This window comes from Sciurus vulgaris (genome assembly GCF_902686455.1).
Source record: "Sciurus vulgaris genome assembly, chromosome: 5".
NCBI classification, from domain to species: Eukaryota; Metazoa; Chordata; class Mammalia; order Rodentia; family Sciuridae; genus Sciurus; species Sciurus vulgaris.
This window is the reverse complement of record NC_136465.1, coordinates 45,302,527-45,314,143: the sequence shown is the minus strand read 5'-3', so window position 1 is coordinate 45,314,143 and position 11,617 is coordinate 45,302,527. Positions and strand designations below refer to the sequence as shown.

The 11,617-nt window shown below is 36.1% G+C and overlaps 1 pseudogene across 1 annotated transcript; it reads left to right on the top strand.

The window, feature by feature from the left end:
* Positions 1–9,140: 9,140 nt before the first annotated feature.
* LOC306662180 (ferritin light chain-like) lies at positions 9,141–9,834 on the top strand (annotated as a pseudogene). Its single transcript has one exon. The product of its transcript is annotated as a ferritin light chain-like (transcript).
* The last annotated feature ends 1,783 nt before the right edge of the window (positions 9,835–11,617 follow it).

Sequence of the window (11,617 nt, the reverse complement as noted above, 5' to 3'; positions counted from 1 at the left end):
CCTATCAAATGACAAGGTTTTTTCCAGGCTGCGTGATCACTAAGACCTTCTCACAAATACCATCAGTTTGTCCTGTGTTACAATCCAACTTTAAAATATGAAAACATATTCCTTTATTTTCAGCAGCTTTACTGAGGTATGATTGATATACAGAGAACTGCATGAGGTTAATGTACACATGTGGTAAGTCTGGACATATGTGAACACCACAATGCCATCACCATATTCAAAATAAAAGGCATACCCCAAACTTCTCAAAGTTATCTTATGTCCCATTTCTGTTGTTGTTATTGTTATTGTGTATAAGAACACTTAACACCAGATTTATCCTGTTAATAAATTATGAAGCATATAATACCAGATTGCTAACTAAAGGCGTTATATTGTACCACATCCAGCACATCCACCCAGCATAACTGAAGCTTTATATCCACTAAACAACCATGCCCCATTTATCCCAACCCTCCATCCCTGGCACCACTTCTGTATTGTCTGTCTCCATGAGTGTAAGTATCATAGATCCCTTGCAGAAGTGGAATTATACAATATTTGCCCTTCTGTGGCTGGCTTATTTCACTTGGCACAATCAATGTCTTCCAGGCTAATCTGCATTGTCACAAATGACAGCATTTCTAAGACTAAATAGTATTCCATTGTATGTACATACCACATTTTATTTAGCCATTCAACTGCTGATGGACACTGTTTCCATATCTTAACTACGTGAATAACATTACAATGAAAATGGAAGCAGATATCTCTTCAAGATCCTAATTTCAATTATTTTGGCTATATACCCAAATGTGGGATCGCTGGGAAATATGGTAGATCTATTTTTAACTATTCAAGGAAAGTCCATACTAGTTGTCTCAGCAGTTTATAATTTTATGTTCCTACCAACCATATGCAAGTATTCCAGTGTCTCCAGACACTTGTTATATTTTCTTTCAAATAATAGCCATACTAACAAGTGTAAGGTGATGTATTTTTATAGTTCTTATTTGCATTTCTGTAATAATGAATGATGTTGAGCATCTTTTCCTGTATGTATTTGACATTTGTATCTCTTCTTTGTTGAAATAACTGTTGAAGTCCTTTTCCTACATTTGTAGTCAAAGTTTTGTTTTATTTTTTTGCTGTTGTTTTGGTTTCTTTGTGTTTGTATTTTGCTATTGAATTCTATGAATTCCCTACATATTTTTGAGATTAATTTCTTATCAGATATGTGATTAGCAAATTTTTTTTTCATTTCATAGATTTTCTTTTCATTCCGTTGAATATTTCTTGCTGTGAAGAAGATTTTTACTTTGATGTAAACCTACTTCTCTATTTTGCTTTTGTTGCCTGTGTTTTGGTGTCATTCCAAAACTATCATTGCCAAAATCAGGATCAAGATTTTCTTCTGTATCTTCTTCCTGGAGTTTTATAGATTCAAGTCATACATTTATATCTTAAATCCATTGTGAGTGATTTTTTGCATATGGTTTGATATAAGGATCTAATTTCATTCTTTGTGCATGTGGTTTACCAGTTTTTCCAACCAATTCAGGAAAAGACTGTTGTGTGTTTTCCATTTCTTTGTTCAAAGTTCAGTTGACTCTAAAACTCAGGCTTATTTCTGGGCTCTCTGTTCTGTTGATCTGTGTATCTGTTTTTTGCCAGTCTTTCACTGTTTTAATTATTGTGGTTTTATAATATATTTTGAAATCAGGAAGTGTCTTAAGATTTGTTCTTTTTTTTTTTTTCCCCTGCAAAATCACTTTGGTTATTCCAGATTCATTGTGATTCCATGTAAATTTAAAGATTGTTTTTTCTATTTCTATTTTTTTAACTTCCATTACAACTTTGAGGGGGGTCACAGTAAATCTGTAGATATCTTTGTGAAATTAGGACATTTCAATAATATTAAATTCTTCCAATTCATTAATTCAAAATATCTTTCTGTAAGAGGACTCCACTTCATGCTTTGACTACAACCCTTGCTGCTTGCCATTGATGGTTTATTTTAAAACTAACCTGTTCTTTTCTTTCCTCTTGTCCCTCTCCATCTCCCTTACCTGGGGAAAGAAGATTAACTTTCTTCCATCCTAAATCAAGTTATCTATTCTTTGGCTCACTGACCACAGGAATTAAGGAATGCAGACTTTGTTCTTGGTGGAGTTTATCTGTAGGCTCACCACAGGAACAATGGCATCCAGACTTCAGAGAGGGCATCAGCAGATCTGAGAAATGACTATCTCTTGTGGCTACAAATAAATTATCACTCACGATAGGCCTACCTGGAGTTTAATCCTTGTATCCCACCACTCTTCTTGGCAATTAGATTCGCAACCTCTGGGACAGGAGTCCACTGTGTATTCTTTGCTAGCAAAGCAATAAAACTTCTTTTTCCTTTTTCTCAAAACCTGGTCCTCATTATTGGGGCAGCTTCAGGGACAAAGACCAAGTTTTCAGTACCATTTCCACTTCTTTGTATCTTCAATATTTTTCAGTCTCTTTTATCAATGTTATCCAGTTTTCAATGTACGGAACTTTTATATCTTTTATTAAATATATTCCTCTTTTATTCTTTTTGATGCTATTTTAAATAGAATTATCTTCACCATTTCCTTTTCAGATAATTCCACATTAGTGAATAGAAATGCACCAATTCTTTTTTTTATGTTGAATCCTACAACTTCACAGAATTTATCACTCTTAATTTTTTTTATTTCTGTGGAATTTCTGCCCCATATGAAATTTTTGACTGAATTTCCAACTTGCTCTACATCTTTAAACATGGCTTTTTGCCTCTTGGAATATCATAATTATTTGTACTATATAAAAAGAAGTGCTGTCCATAAGTCTTAGTTACTGTGCTGACAAGGTGAATGTGCTAATTTAAGGTATGTGGGGTACGGCATAAGTTGTTTGTGAGCATGTATCTGTAAATTATGAATTTCACAGGTGTATCCTAGCCCCCCAACCCCACAGGAAGGCTAGAGTGGGCTGGAGTTACATTTTTTCACTTTTTCTAGGTAGAAGACTAAAGCTGGCTTCTATTGGGAATTTCTGTTCTTCCCCCAGACCTGTTAGACTTTGGTAAAACCCCAGCAGACTGGGCTTGGTGAAATAGTACTCCTCAAGGCAAAACTCACTAAAAGAGCAGAATTCTATGGTGTATTTTGAAAGGCTTTATTTCCCCTTGCCTATTGTAAGTACAAAGGGATTTTTCTCCAGTTAATTAGAGACTAGAGGGAGATGACTAGGAAATAAAATCTCATGATCCAATCTTCAAATTAAAGAAATTTAACTCTGTCCTAGTATTTTTAACTTAACTTCTGCTAAGTTAAAATAGAAGTTGATCCCTTTTGCATTTTTAATTTCCAATTTTTGTTATAAATTTTAACAAAAGATGACACTTTGGCACTAAAGTAATTTCCTTCATTTTAGAGAAGTTTTTATTCTATCTTGGAAATTTTTTCTAGGTATTTTCAATAAACAACATAGTTTAAGTAGATTAGAGTATGGCCAAATTGAGGCCATACTCATGAAGTCAAGTTTACTGCCAGTAACTGCCAGCATGTCTCTTAATTTTTTTTTTCTTTTAAAGACAAATGTATTGAGGTATAATTTATATGAAATAGAAAGCAAGCATTTTTATTAGACACATTCAGTTTTGACAAATGTATACCATGGATAACCACCAGAACAATCAAATGTAAAATATTTCTATCATCCTCCAAGTATTTTTTTTATTCCTCTTCATGGTCAAAATCACTCCATACCCCACTGCACAACGCCCTGCATACACAGTGCCACATGCCAAGACCTTGGCAACCTGATCCACATGGTCACTCTATATGTGCTGCTTCCAGAGTTTCATAAAATGGAATCATACATGTATATTCTCTTTGCCTGAGTTTGTTTGCTAAGAGTGTTTTGGTAATCTCTTTCTTTTCATTGTTGACTTACAATATTCAATATATGGATGCATGATATTCACCTATAGTGTGTTAGATTTTATCTACTTTGGGGCCATTAGAAAATAAGCTACTGTAGGGAACATTCCTCAAGCTTATCTGACTGCAGTCGCTGACACCATGGTCTAAGTAAGCCTAACAGTCTGAACAGAGAAACTGAGGTAATGGAAAAGACTCGCCATGGAATGAAGGTCTTTGCAGTTGCTGAGTTTGAGCTGAGGGGAGGCCTCATTCTGTCATGAATCACAGAAAGCTGTGATGTGAGCTCGCCTGCACTGCCCTGCCTCATGCTGTGTGCTGGAGCTTGCCATTCTCCCAGTCCTTTGTCTCAGACCTGTTGCTGAGCAGAATTGCTTAGGCATGCTTGGTTTGTTTACGCTACCTGGACCCTCAACCTATAGTTCACCTATAGGCTGACTCTGTTATACTTTAACAAGCGTGTTAACCTGATTGGATAATGTATCTACATATGCCCTGTGCAACAAATAAAATCAGATCCGTGCCTTTAGAGCTCGATTTCCGATGCCTGAGTAAGCGTGCTGGGTAAGGCTAAGAAGGGTAGGCATCGTTCGTCCTCACCCTCAGCAAACCCGTCTCTGAACATCAACAAACTACTATGAATAATTGTATCAATCTTTTTTGTGAAATGTGTTCTTATTTCTCTTAAGTAAACAACTATAAGTGGAATCATTACATTACAGACTAAATATAGATTTATGAACAACAGCAAAAGAGTTTTCCAAAGGTATCATTCTATTTCAAATCCTTTTTTTTTCCAGAAAATTTTAGATTTATTAAGCCACAAACTGTGAAATAGCATTTTGTGTTATTCTGTAATTTGGTGTACATAGGCCATTGGACCAAATTTTAGACTAAGAGAAAAAAATAAGAGCTCCCTTTAAAATGTAATACTAATAAAATTTTGTAAAAAGGCAGAAGATACTAAAAATGTCTAATCTTCCTTCAAATAACAATCTTTTTCATTTGTCAAATGGGTACAATGACCTATAAAGGGGAAATGACACAAAGCCACACTGATGTCTCTTGGACATGGAAAAAATAAAGTAAAACTGAAATCAGCATATCTATCATCATCTACAGTCTGAAATATATATAAAATAGACATATCCAGGTTAGATATGTTTTGTTTTCTTGCAAGAAGTTCAAGTACATAAAGATTCTATTTCAAATTCTTAATAACAATGTATGAGAGTTCCACTTGTTCCATGTCTTTGCTAACCCTTGATATTGTTAGACCTAAAGTACCCATTCTGGTGGGTATGTAATGGGGGAGGTGTAGTTTTAATTTGTTTTATGCTAATTACAAGTAATAATGTGCATCTTTTCTTGTATGTATTGGCCATTCATATGTCTTTTTTTTTTTTTTTTTTGGCAAGAGTCTATTAAAACCTTTGACCATTCCTAATTGGCTATTGCCTTTTCATTATTTTTAGTATCCTAACATAAATACCTCTAAAATTTTTTTGAAGCTTGAATGTATGAATTTAAAGAATACCAGTGAAGTAGTCAAATGCCTATATAAAATACTTATTTCATAAACATTGATAATGCATACATATTTCAAATGGCATACTATATATGAGAAGATAATAGTATAGAAGTACTGAACTTTTCCCACTTTCCAATGTCATGAAATAATTTTATTGAAACTCTTTAGAGCTATATGGCATCTAAAACGTAAGAAGGACTTAAGAATGTACATATTGATTCATTTTTTTCACAGGGTTAACTTAGAAGGGTAAAAAATATCTCACCTTATTTGAACTTATAAAGTAAGAATCAAGAATTTTAAGAAATTTAACTGGCCCTATATTGCTCCTTGGATCTGGAGAGGCATAACTCCAATTTTCACATAGAGGTTAATGAACATCTTGAGCAATGATTCTTTCATTTTTTTAAATCTATTCACTATCAATTATAGTAGGTCACCCCCAAACTTATCAGCTTAAAATAAATAATAATTCATTTTTTTCACATGGTTTCTGTTATTTGGGATTTTGGAGAAGCTTTAGCTGGACAGCTCTCTCTCTCTCAAGCAGAGTCCCTCATGCAGGCACAGAAACATTATCAGCTGTGTCTGCATCCTTCTGAAGATTTGACAAAAGCTAGACCACCCACTGTCAAGATAGCTTTACTCATGTGCTTGGTATTTTCAAGTTGATCATGAACTGGGAGCCTCAGTCCTTAAGAGGTTATTTGATTTTCCACATAGCATGGACACTGACTTCCCAAGAGTGAGTGGTCTGAGTAAGATTGGACCTGGCTCAAGTCACATTGCTATTTATGATCCATTCACAGAAGCAACATGGGCCACATCTGCTGCTTGCTCTGGGTTAAGACAGTTACAAAAGGAAAGGGACACAGACAGCTACCAGATGGACTTGTCAGTGTCAGATTGAAATAGAATATAACACATATTGCCTCAGTCATCTTTGTTAAATACAATCTTTTACAGTTCTGAACTTTCGATTTAAGCAACAGTAGGCATCCACCATGGTCTAGGCCTCTGCCTGGGCTAACTTGATCTTCAAAATAACCTCTAGATCTTATTTTCTCCATTTCATTCGGTGGAAACTGAAGTTGAGAACAATTAATTTTTCTGAGCTCTTCTCATAAGCAATATGAAGAATACAGTATACTTTTTTAGATTAAACATAGGTTCAGATTCTGATCCCTTTACTTATCAACCATGTGATAGAAACCAAAATGAGTAATTAGCTGAAAAACAGAACTTTTAGAAACATGTGCATGTTCTATAGCAAATAAAATGTGATTCACATTTATACTATTTCACAGTTTGCAGGGATGACTCATCTTATTCACAACTGAAAGATCATGTTACAGATAAGGAAATTGAGTGAAGTATAGAGACAAATGTGTGCCTAGGAAGAGGCACAGTCTGGAGTATTCATCCATCTTTTGACTTTGAGGACAATACATATTTTCTTACTATTATTTTACATCTTACTGCTTATTCAGATTATTCTTTGTCTATTAAGGAAACTTGAACTTATAGCAATTTTGATAAAATTAAACAATTTGCCATTTGAAATTGATGAAAGAACACAGGAAACAAAAAACTTAAAATATTATTTTTCATTACTAAGGGCTTGAAGTATATTCAATTAGCCTTTTGAGGGGAAATATTAAAATATATCTAAAGTTGCAGAATCCTTAAAAGTTTTGTGTTTGCCTCAAAACATTGCACTAATCATTAATGTCATTTTAATGGTATTAATTATATATTACACAAGTGAAGAATAGTAGGTTATTGCAAAGCTCAAAGGGGAAACTTTCCAGCAGTTGATATACACCACTTACTTCATCAGAGAAAAGCAAATAGTATGAAAGCTTGAGGCTATTTAATCTAGTCAGTACCTATTTCTACTCACTACATTTCTAAGCTGTTTTTATTTTCCTAATGCAGTTGAAGTGTTTCTTAATTTTTTATGGCTAATGTCATTGTAAAAGAGATTCATGGTTTTATTCTGGGGTTATAAGAGCTTAGAGCTCTGCTATTTGGTTTGAGTTTGAAGAATGCAGTCATGATAAAGATGTCCAGCTTTCTCCTTTACTATTTTAGACTTCGAAAAGCATTAAGAAAATGTAGAGAAAATGAACTACATTAGGATGATCATCTCAGTAAGATTTCAAGCTCTACCTAGGTATTAAAATGTGTATGTATAGCTAAAAGAACTTTTGGGTTTGAGATTAAAAAAAAAAAAAAAAAAAGCAACACTGGTTTTATACATCCATCAAGCCATGAGCTTTGGTCAGTCCCTTGTTTACTCATGGAAACCAATATTCAAACCTTGCATTTTATATTTTTTGCTGCCATCATGTCTTCAAGTACTCAGGAGAGAACACCTGCATTGAAATACTAATCTATTAAATTCACCTCTACTCATGCATAAAATGAATGCACCCCTTTGGATAATATGAAAATTCCAACTTAAAAAAGTTATGCCAAAATGACAGTATGAGAAATAGACAGAATAATGTCTTTGGAACTGGATAGGCCCTTGTTTTAACGTCTTTCTACTTCTTGGCAGCAAATTGTTACATTTTTCCAAATATTGTTTAGTCAATGGTGAAAGGGGGTTGGTGTATATAGGAGACACTGCTGTGAAGTAACAGCACAGCATCTGGTATGGTCTTTGGAATTTACTCATTGAAGGTTCCTATTTCTGCTGAAGATTTCAGGAACTTAGAATGGGCTAGTAAGTAAGACATTTTTAATGCTTCTAAAGGCCCTTAAATGCAAATCTAGTTGTACTGTTCATGAGACCACCTCGGCAAACCAAGGATACTTTACATCACTAATACATTCAGTAAACTGAATATGGTTGAATTCTGACCGTGTTCCAGTCACAATGTTCTATATAATGATAGCCCATGACTTTATACAGAGCCTCATTTGCTACAGTTCTGAAAATGCACTAAAAACATTTTATTGTAATCCAGAAGTTAGGCAAAGTAGGTCTCATTATCCCTATTTCAAAGATGATAAAATTGAGTATGGTAGTCAGAGTTCTAGCAGAAAATACATGGAACTTTGATTTGGATAATGTGAAGAGATTTTAATAAGGACACTATTTACAATGGTGTCATCACCATGGGAGGACACTCTGGTATATCAGTCTTCCAGTTTTGTTTTTAAATCAGCAGAGTCAATTGGTACTCTCAGAACAGAAGGAGCAAGGAGTGATTGGGAGGTGGGGATTACTAAACCCACAGTCAAACAACCTAACTAAACTGTGACCCTAGTTGAGGAACTCAGCCAGTACATGTGGCTTCAGCAGGGATGAAGCCAGGAGAATAAACACCTGATCTTCTTCTAGCTTACTTCAAACTATTGCCATCTCTTTCATAAACTAAGCTCAGTTGGTAGCCAGGACTCAAGGAAACCCAAAAATGCAATCTATAATATTCAGTCAAATAAATAACAGAGCAGGGTGAAGGACAAAACAAACAAACAAACAAAAAGTAAACAAAAATAGGATCAAAAAAGGACAAATGGAAGTTTTCCACAAACAGTGTTTTAACAAAGTCAGATGCATTGGACTAACACAATTTAAAGTAAAGACTAAACCCCAAGCATCACACCTTGAGGTCCTAGGATCTGTCACTTGCTTCAATAGTGTTTGGACAGAACAGATCCGGGAACTCCCTTTTCTTCCAGCTTCCAATCGCCTTCCAATCTGATCTCTATTTACAATCTCCAGGACCACCTTCTCGCCCACCTGCTGCTTCCAGAACCAGCTAATTCCATTTTTTGTGGTTAGCTCCTAATTGACGACCAACCATGGCCTCCCAGATTCATCAGAATTATTCCACCGAGGTGGAAGCTGCCATCAACCACCTGGTCAATTTGAATCTGGGGTCCTTCTACACCTACCTCTCTCTGGGTACTATTTCGACCATGACAATGTGGCTCTGGAGGGGGTGAGACACTTATTCCTCAAGTTGGTCGAGGAAAAGTGTGAGGCCTCCGAGTGTCTCCTGAAGATGCAAAACCAGCGTGGTGGCCACCCCTCTTCCAGGACATGCAGAAACCTCAATAGGAGTGGGGAACACCCAGGATGCCATGGAAGCTGCCTTGGCCCTGGAGAAGAACCTGAACCAAGCCATTTTGAATCTTCATGCCTTGGGTTCTACCCACACAGACCCACATCTCTGTGACTTTCTGGAGAACCATTTCCTTGATGAGGAGGTGAAGCTCATCAAGAAGATGGAAGACCACTTGACTAATCTCCGATGCCTGGAAGGTCCCCAGGCTGGCCTGGGCGAGTATCTCTTCGACTCACCCTCAAGCACAACTAGAAGGCCCTGGAGCAGTGGCCTTAGATAGGACTCCTTTGCATATCCTGGCACCAGGGCTTTGTCCTGAGCCTCTGCCTCTAACCCCTAGGCAGCTTTTTAACCACCATGGAGCCCCTCCCAAACCTTGGACCAACCAAAATAAAGCTTTTTCCAGAAAAAAAAAAAAAAAGACTAGACCCCAGGGACTATGTATTACAGACCACTGTTTTATTCAGCTTTCTCACTGCTATGACCAAAAGACCTGACAAGAACAATTTTAAAGAGGAAAAGTTTATTTGGGAGTTCACAGTTTCAGAGGTCTCAATCCATAGATTCCATTACTTGGGGCCTGACCTGAGACAGAACATCATGTTGGAAGTATGTAGCAGAGAAAAGCAACTGGGAACATGGCATGGGGGCAGGGGGGGGAGAGACACCCCTCACCCAAAAATATATACTCCACGTGACACCTCCAATAACTCACCTCCTCCAGCCACACCCCACCTGCCTACAGTTACCATTCAGTTAATCCCTTTCAAGAGATTAATGCTCTGATTAGGTTAAGGCTCTCTTAACTCAATCATTTTACCTCTAAACTTTCTTGCATTGTCTCACATAAGAGCTTTTGGGGGACAGGTAAAATATAAACCAGAACAACCACTTCTTTTTATTTTTTAACCATACAATTTTACCTCTCTTCATCTTAGTATTCCCTCCTCCATTTTTTTGTACAGTCTTTATTCATTTCTGACTTACACAATCCTGTCTCTATATAAATTTGTCGATACCTACAAATAGTCTATTAGTTCATTCGTAGTAAGAAGTTGTTTTCAAATCATTGTATCATTTTGCTCATTGGAAATAATGCAATAGATATCAGTTTAATTAATCCACTCATTTTCATTCATAATTATATAATGAGTGCCAACTGTGTACCAGGAATAGAAATATGTAAAAGCACCCATGGTCCCTGCTCTCATATCTTATGTGAGATAGGCTTTCATCAAATGATCACTGAGGTTAAGTACTCTGAAAACAGGAATGTTTGCATGATTTTGACCTGAGAATTTTCAGACTGCTTCCCTGAGGAAGCTATGCTTCACTTGAGACATGAAAGGTGAGCAGGAGTTAAACTAGAGATACAGGATGGAGGACTTTACAGACAGTGGGAACAACACATACAAAATCTGTGGGGCTATAGGGAAGAGGACATATCCAAGAAAATAAAGCCTGTTTTGGAGGTGCACAGAGAAAGGAAAGAAAAGGTGAGAGAAGGGCCCAAGAAGAAGGCCAGAATGGAGAGTAGAGGATTTGTGCAGGATTTTGTATTTTTTCCAACAGCCATGGGAAGCAATTGAAAATTTTAAAGTGGAGAGTACAGTGACTAAATTTTTATTTTAACAAATATCACAGACATTACAATATGGACAATAAGTTTAGGGGAATGAGAGAAGACAAAGAAACCAGCTAGAAATCTGTTGAAGAAATTGAAGCATAGTATCTTACAGAGCGGAATGCCATAGTTTCCTTTATTGTTGGCAATTTTTTCCTATTTTAAATAATGCTACAAAGGACATATTGCATGTGACTGCTAATTTGTGCACCTGAGTGTGGACTTCTGTAGAATAGACACCCTGATTTTTCCCTAGGAAATATTTTCTTTCTCACTCTAGATGATTTGGCTGGAACTGAACTCACTATCAGGGTGCAAACGTGACGTAGGCCTGGCCAAGAAAAACAGCAATTTTCAATTATTGTATAGTTTTCAAGGACTGTCAGGAAAGAAAAGGAACAAATTCCATGAGGATGTTAAGATATAACAGTTTTAAGTG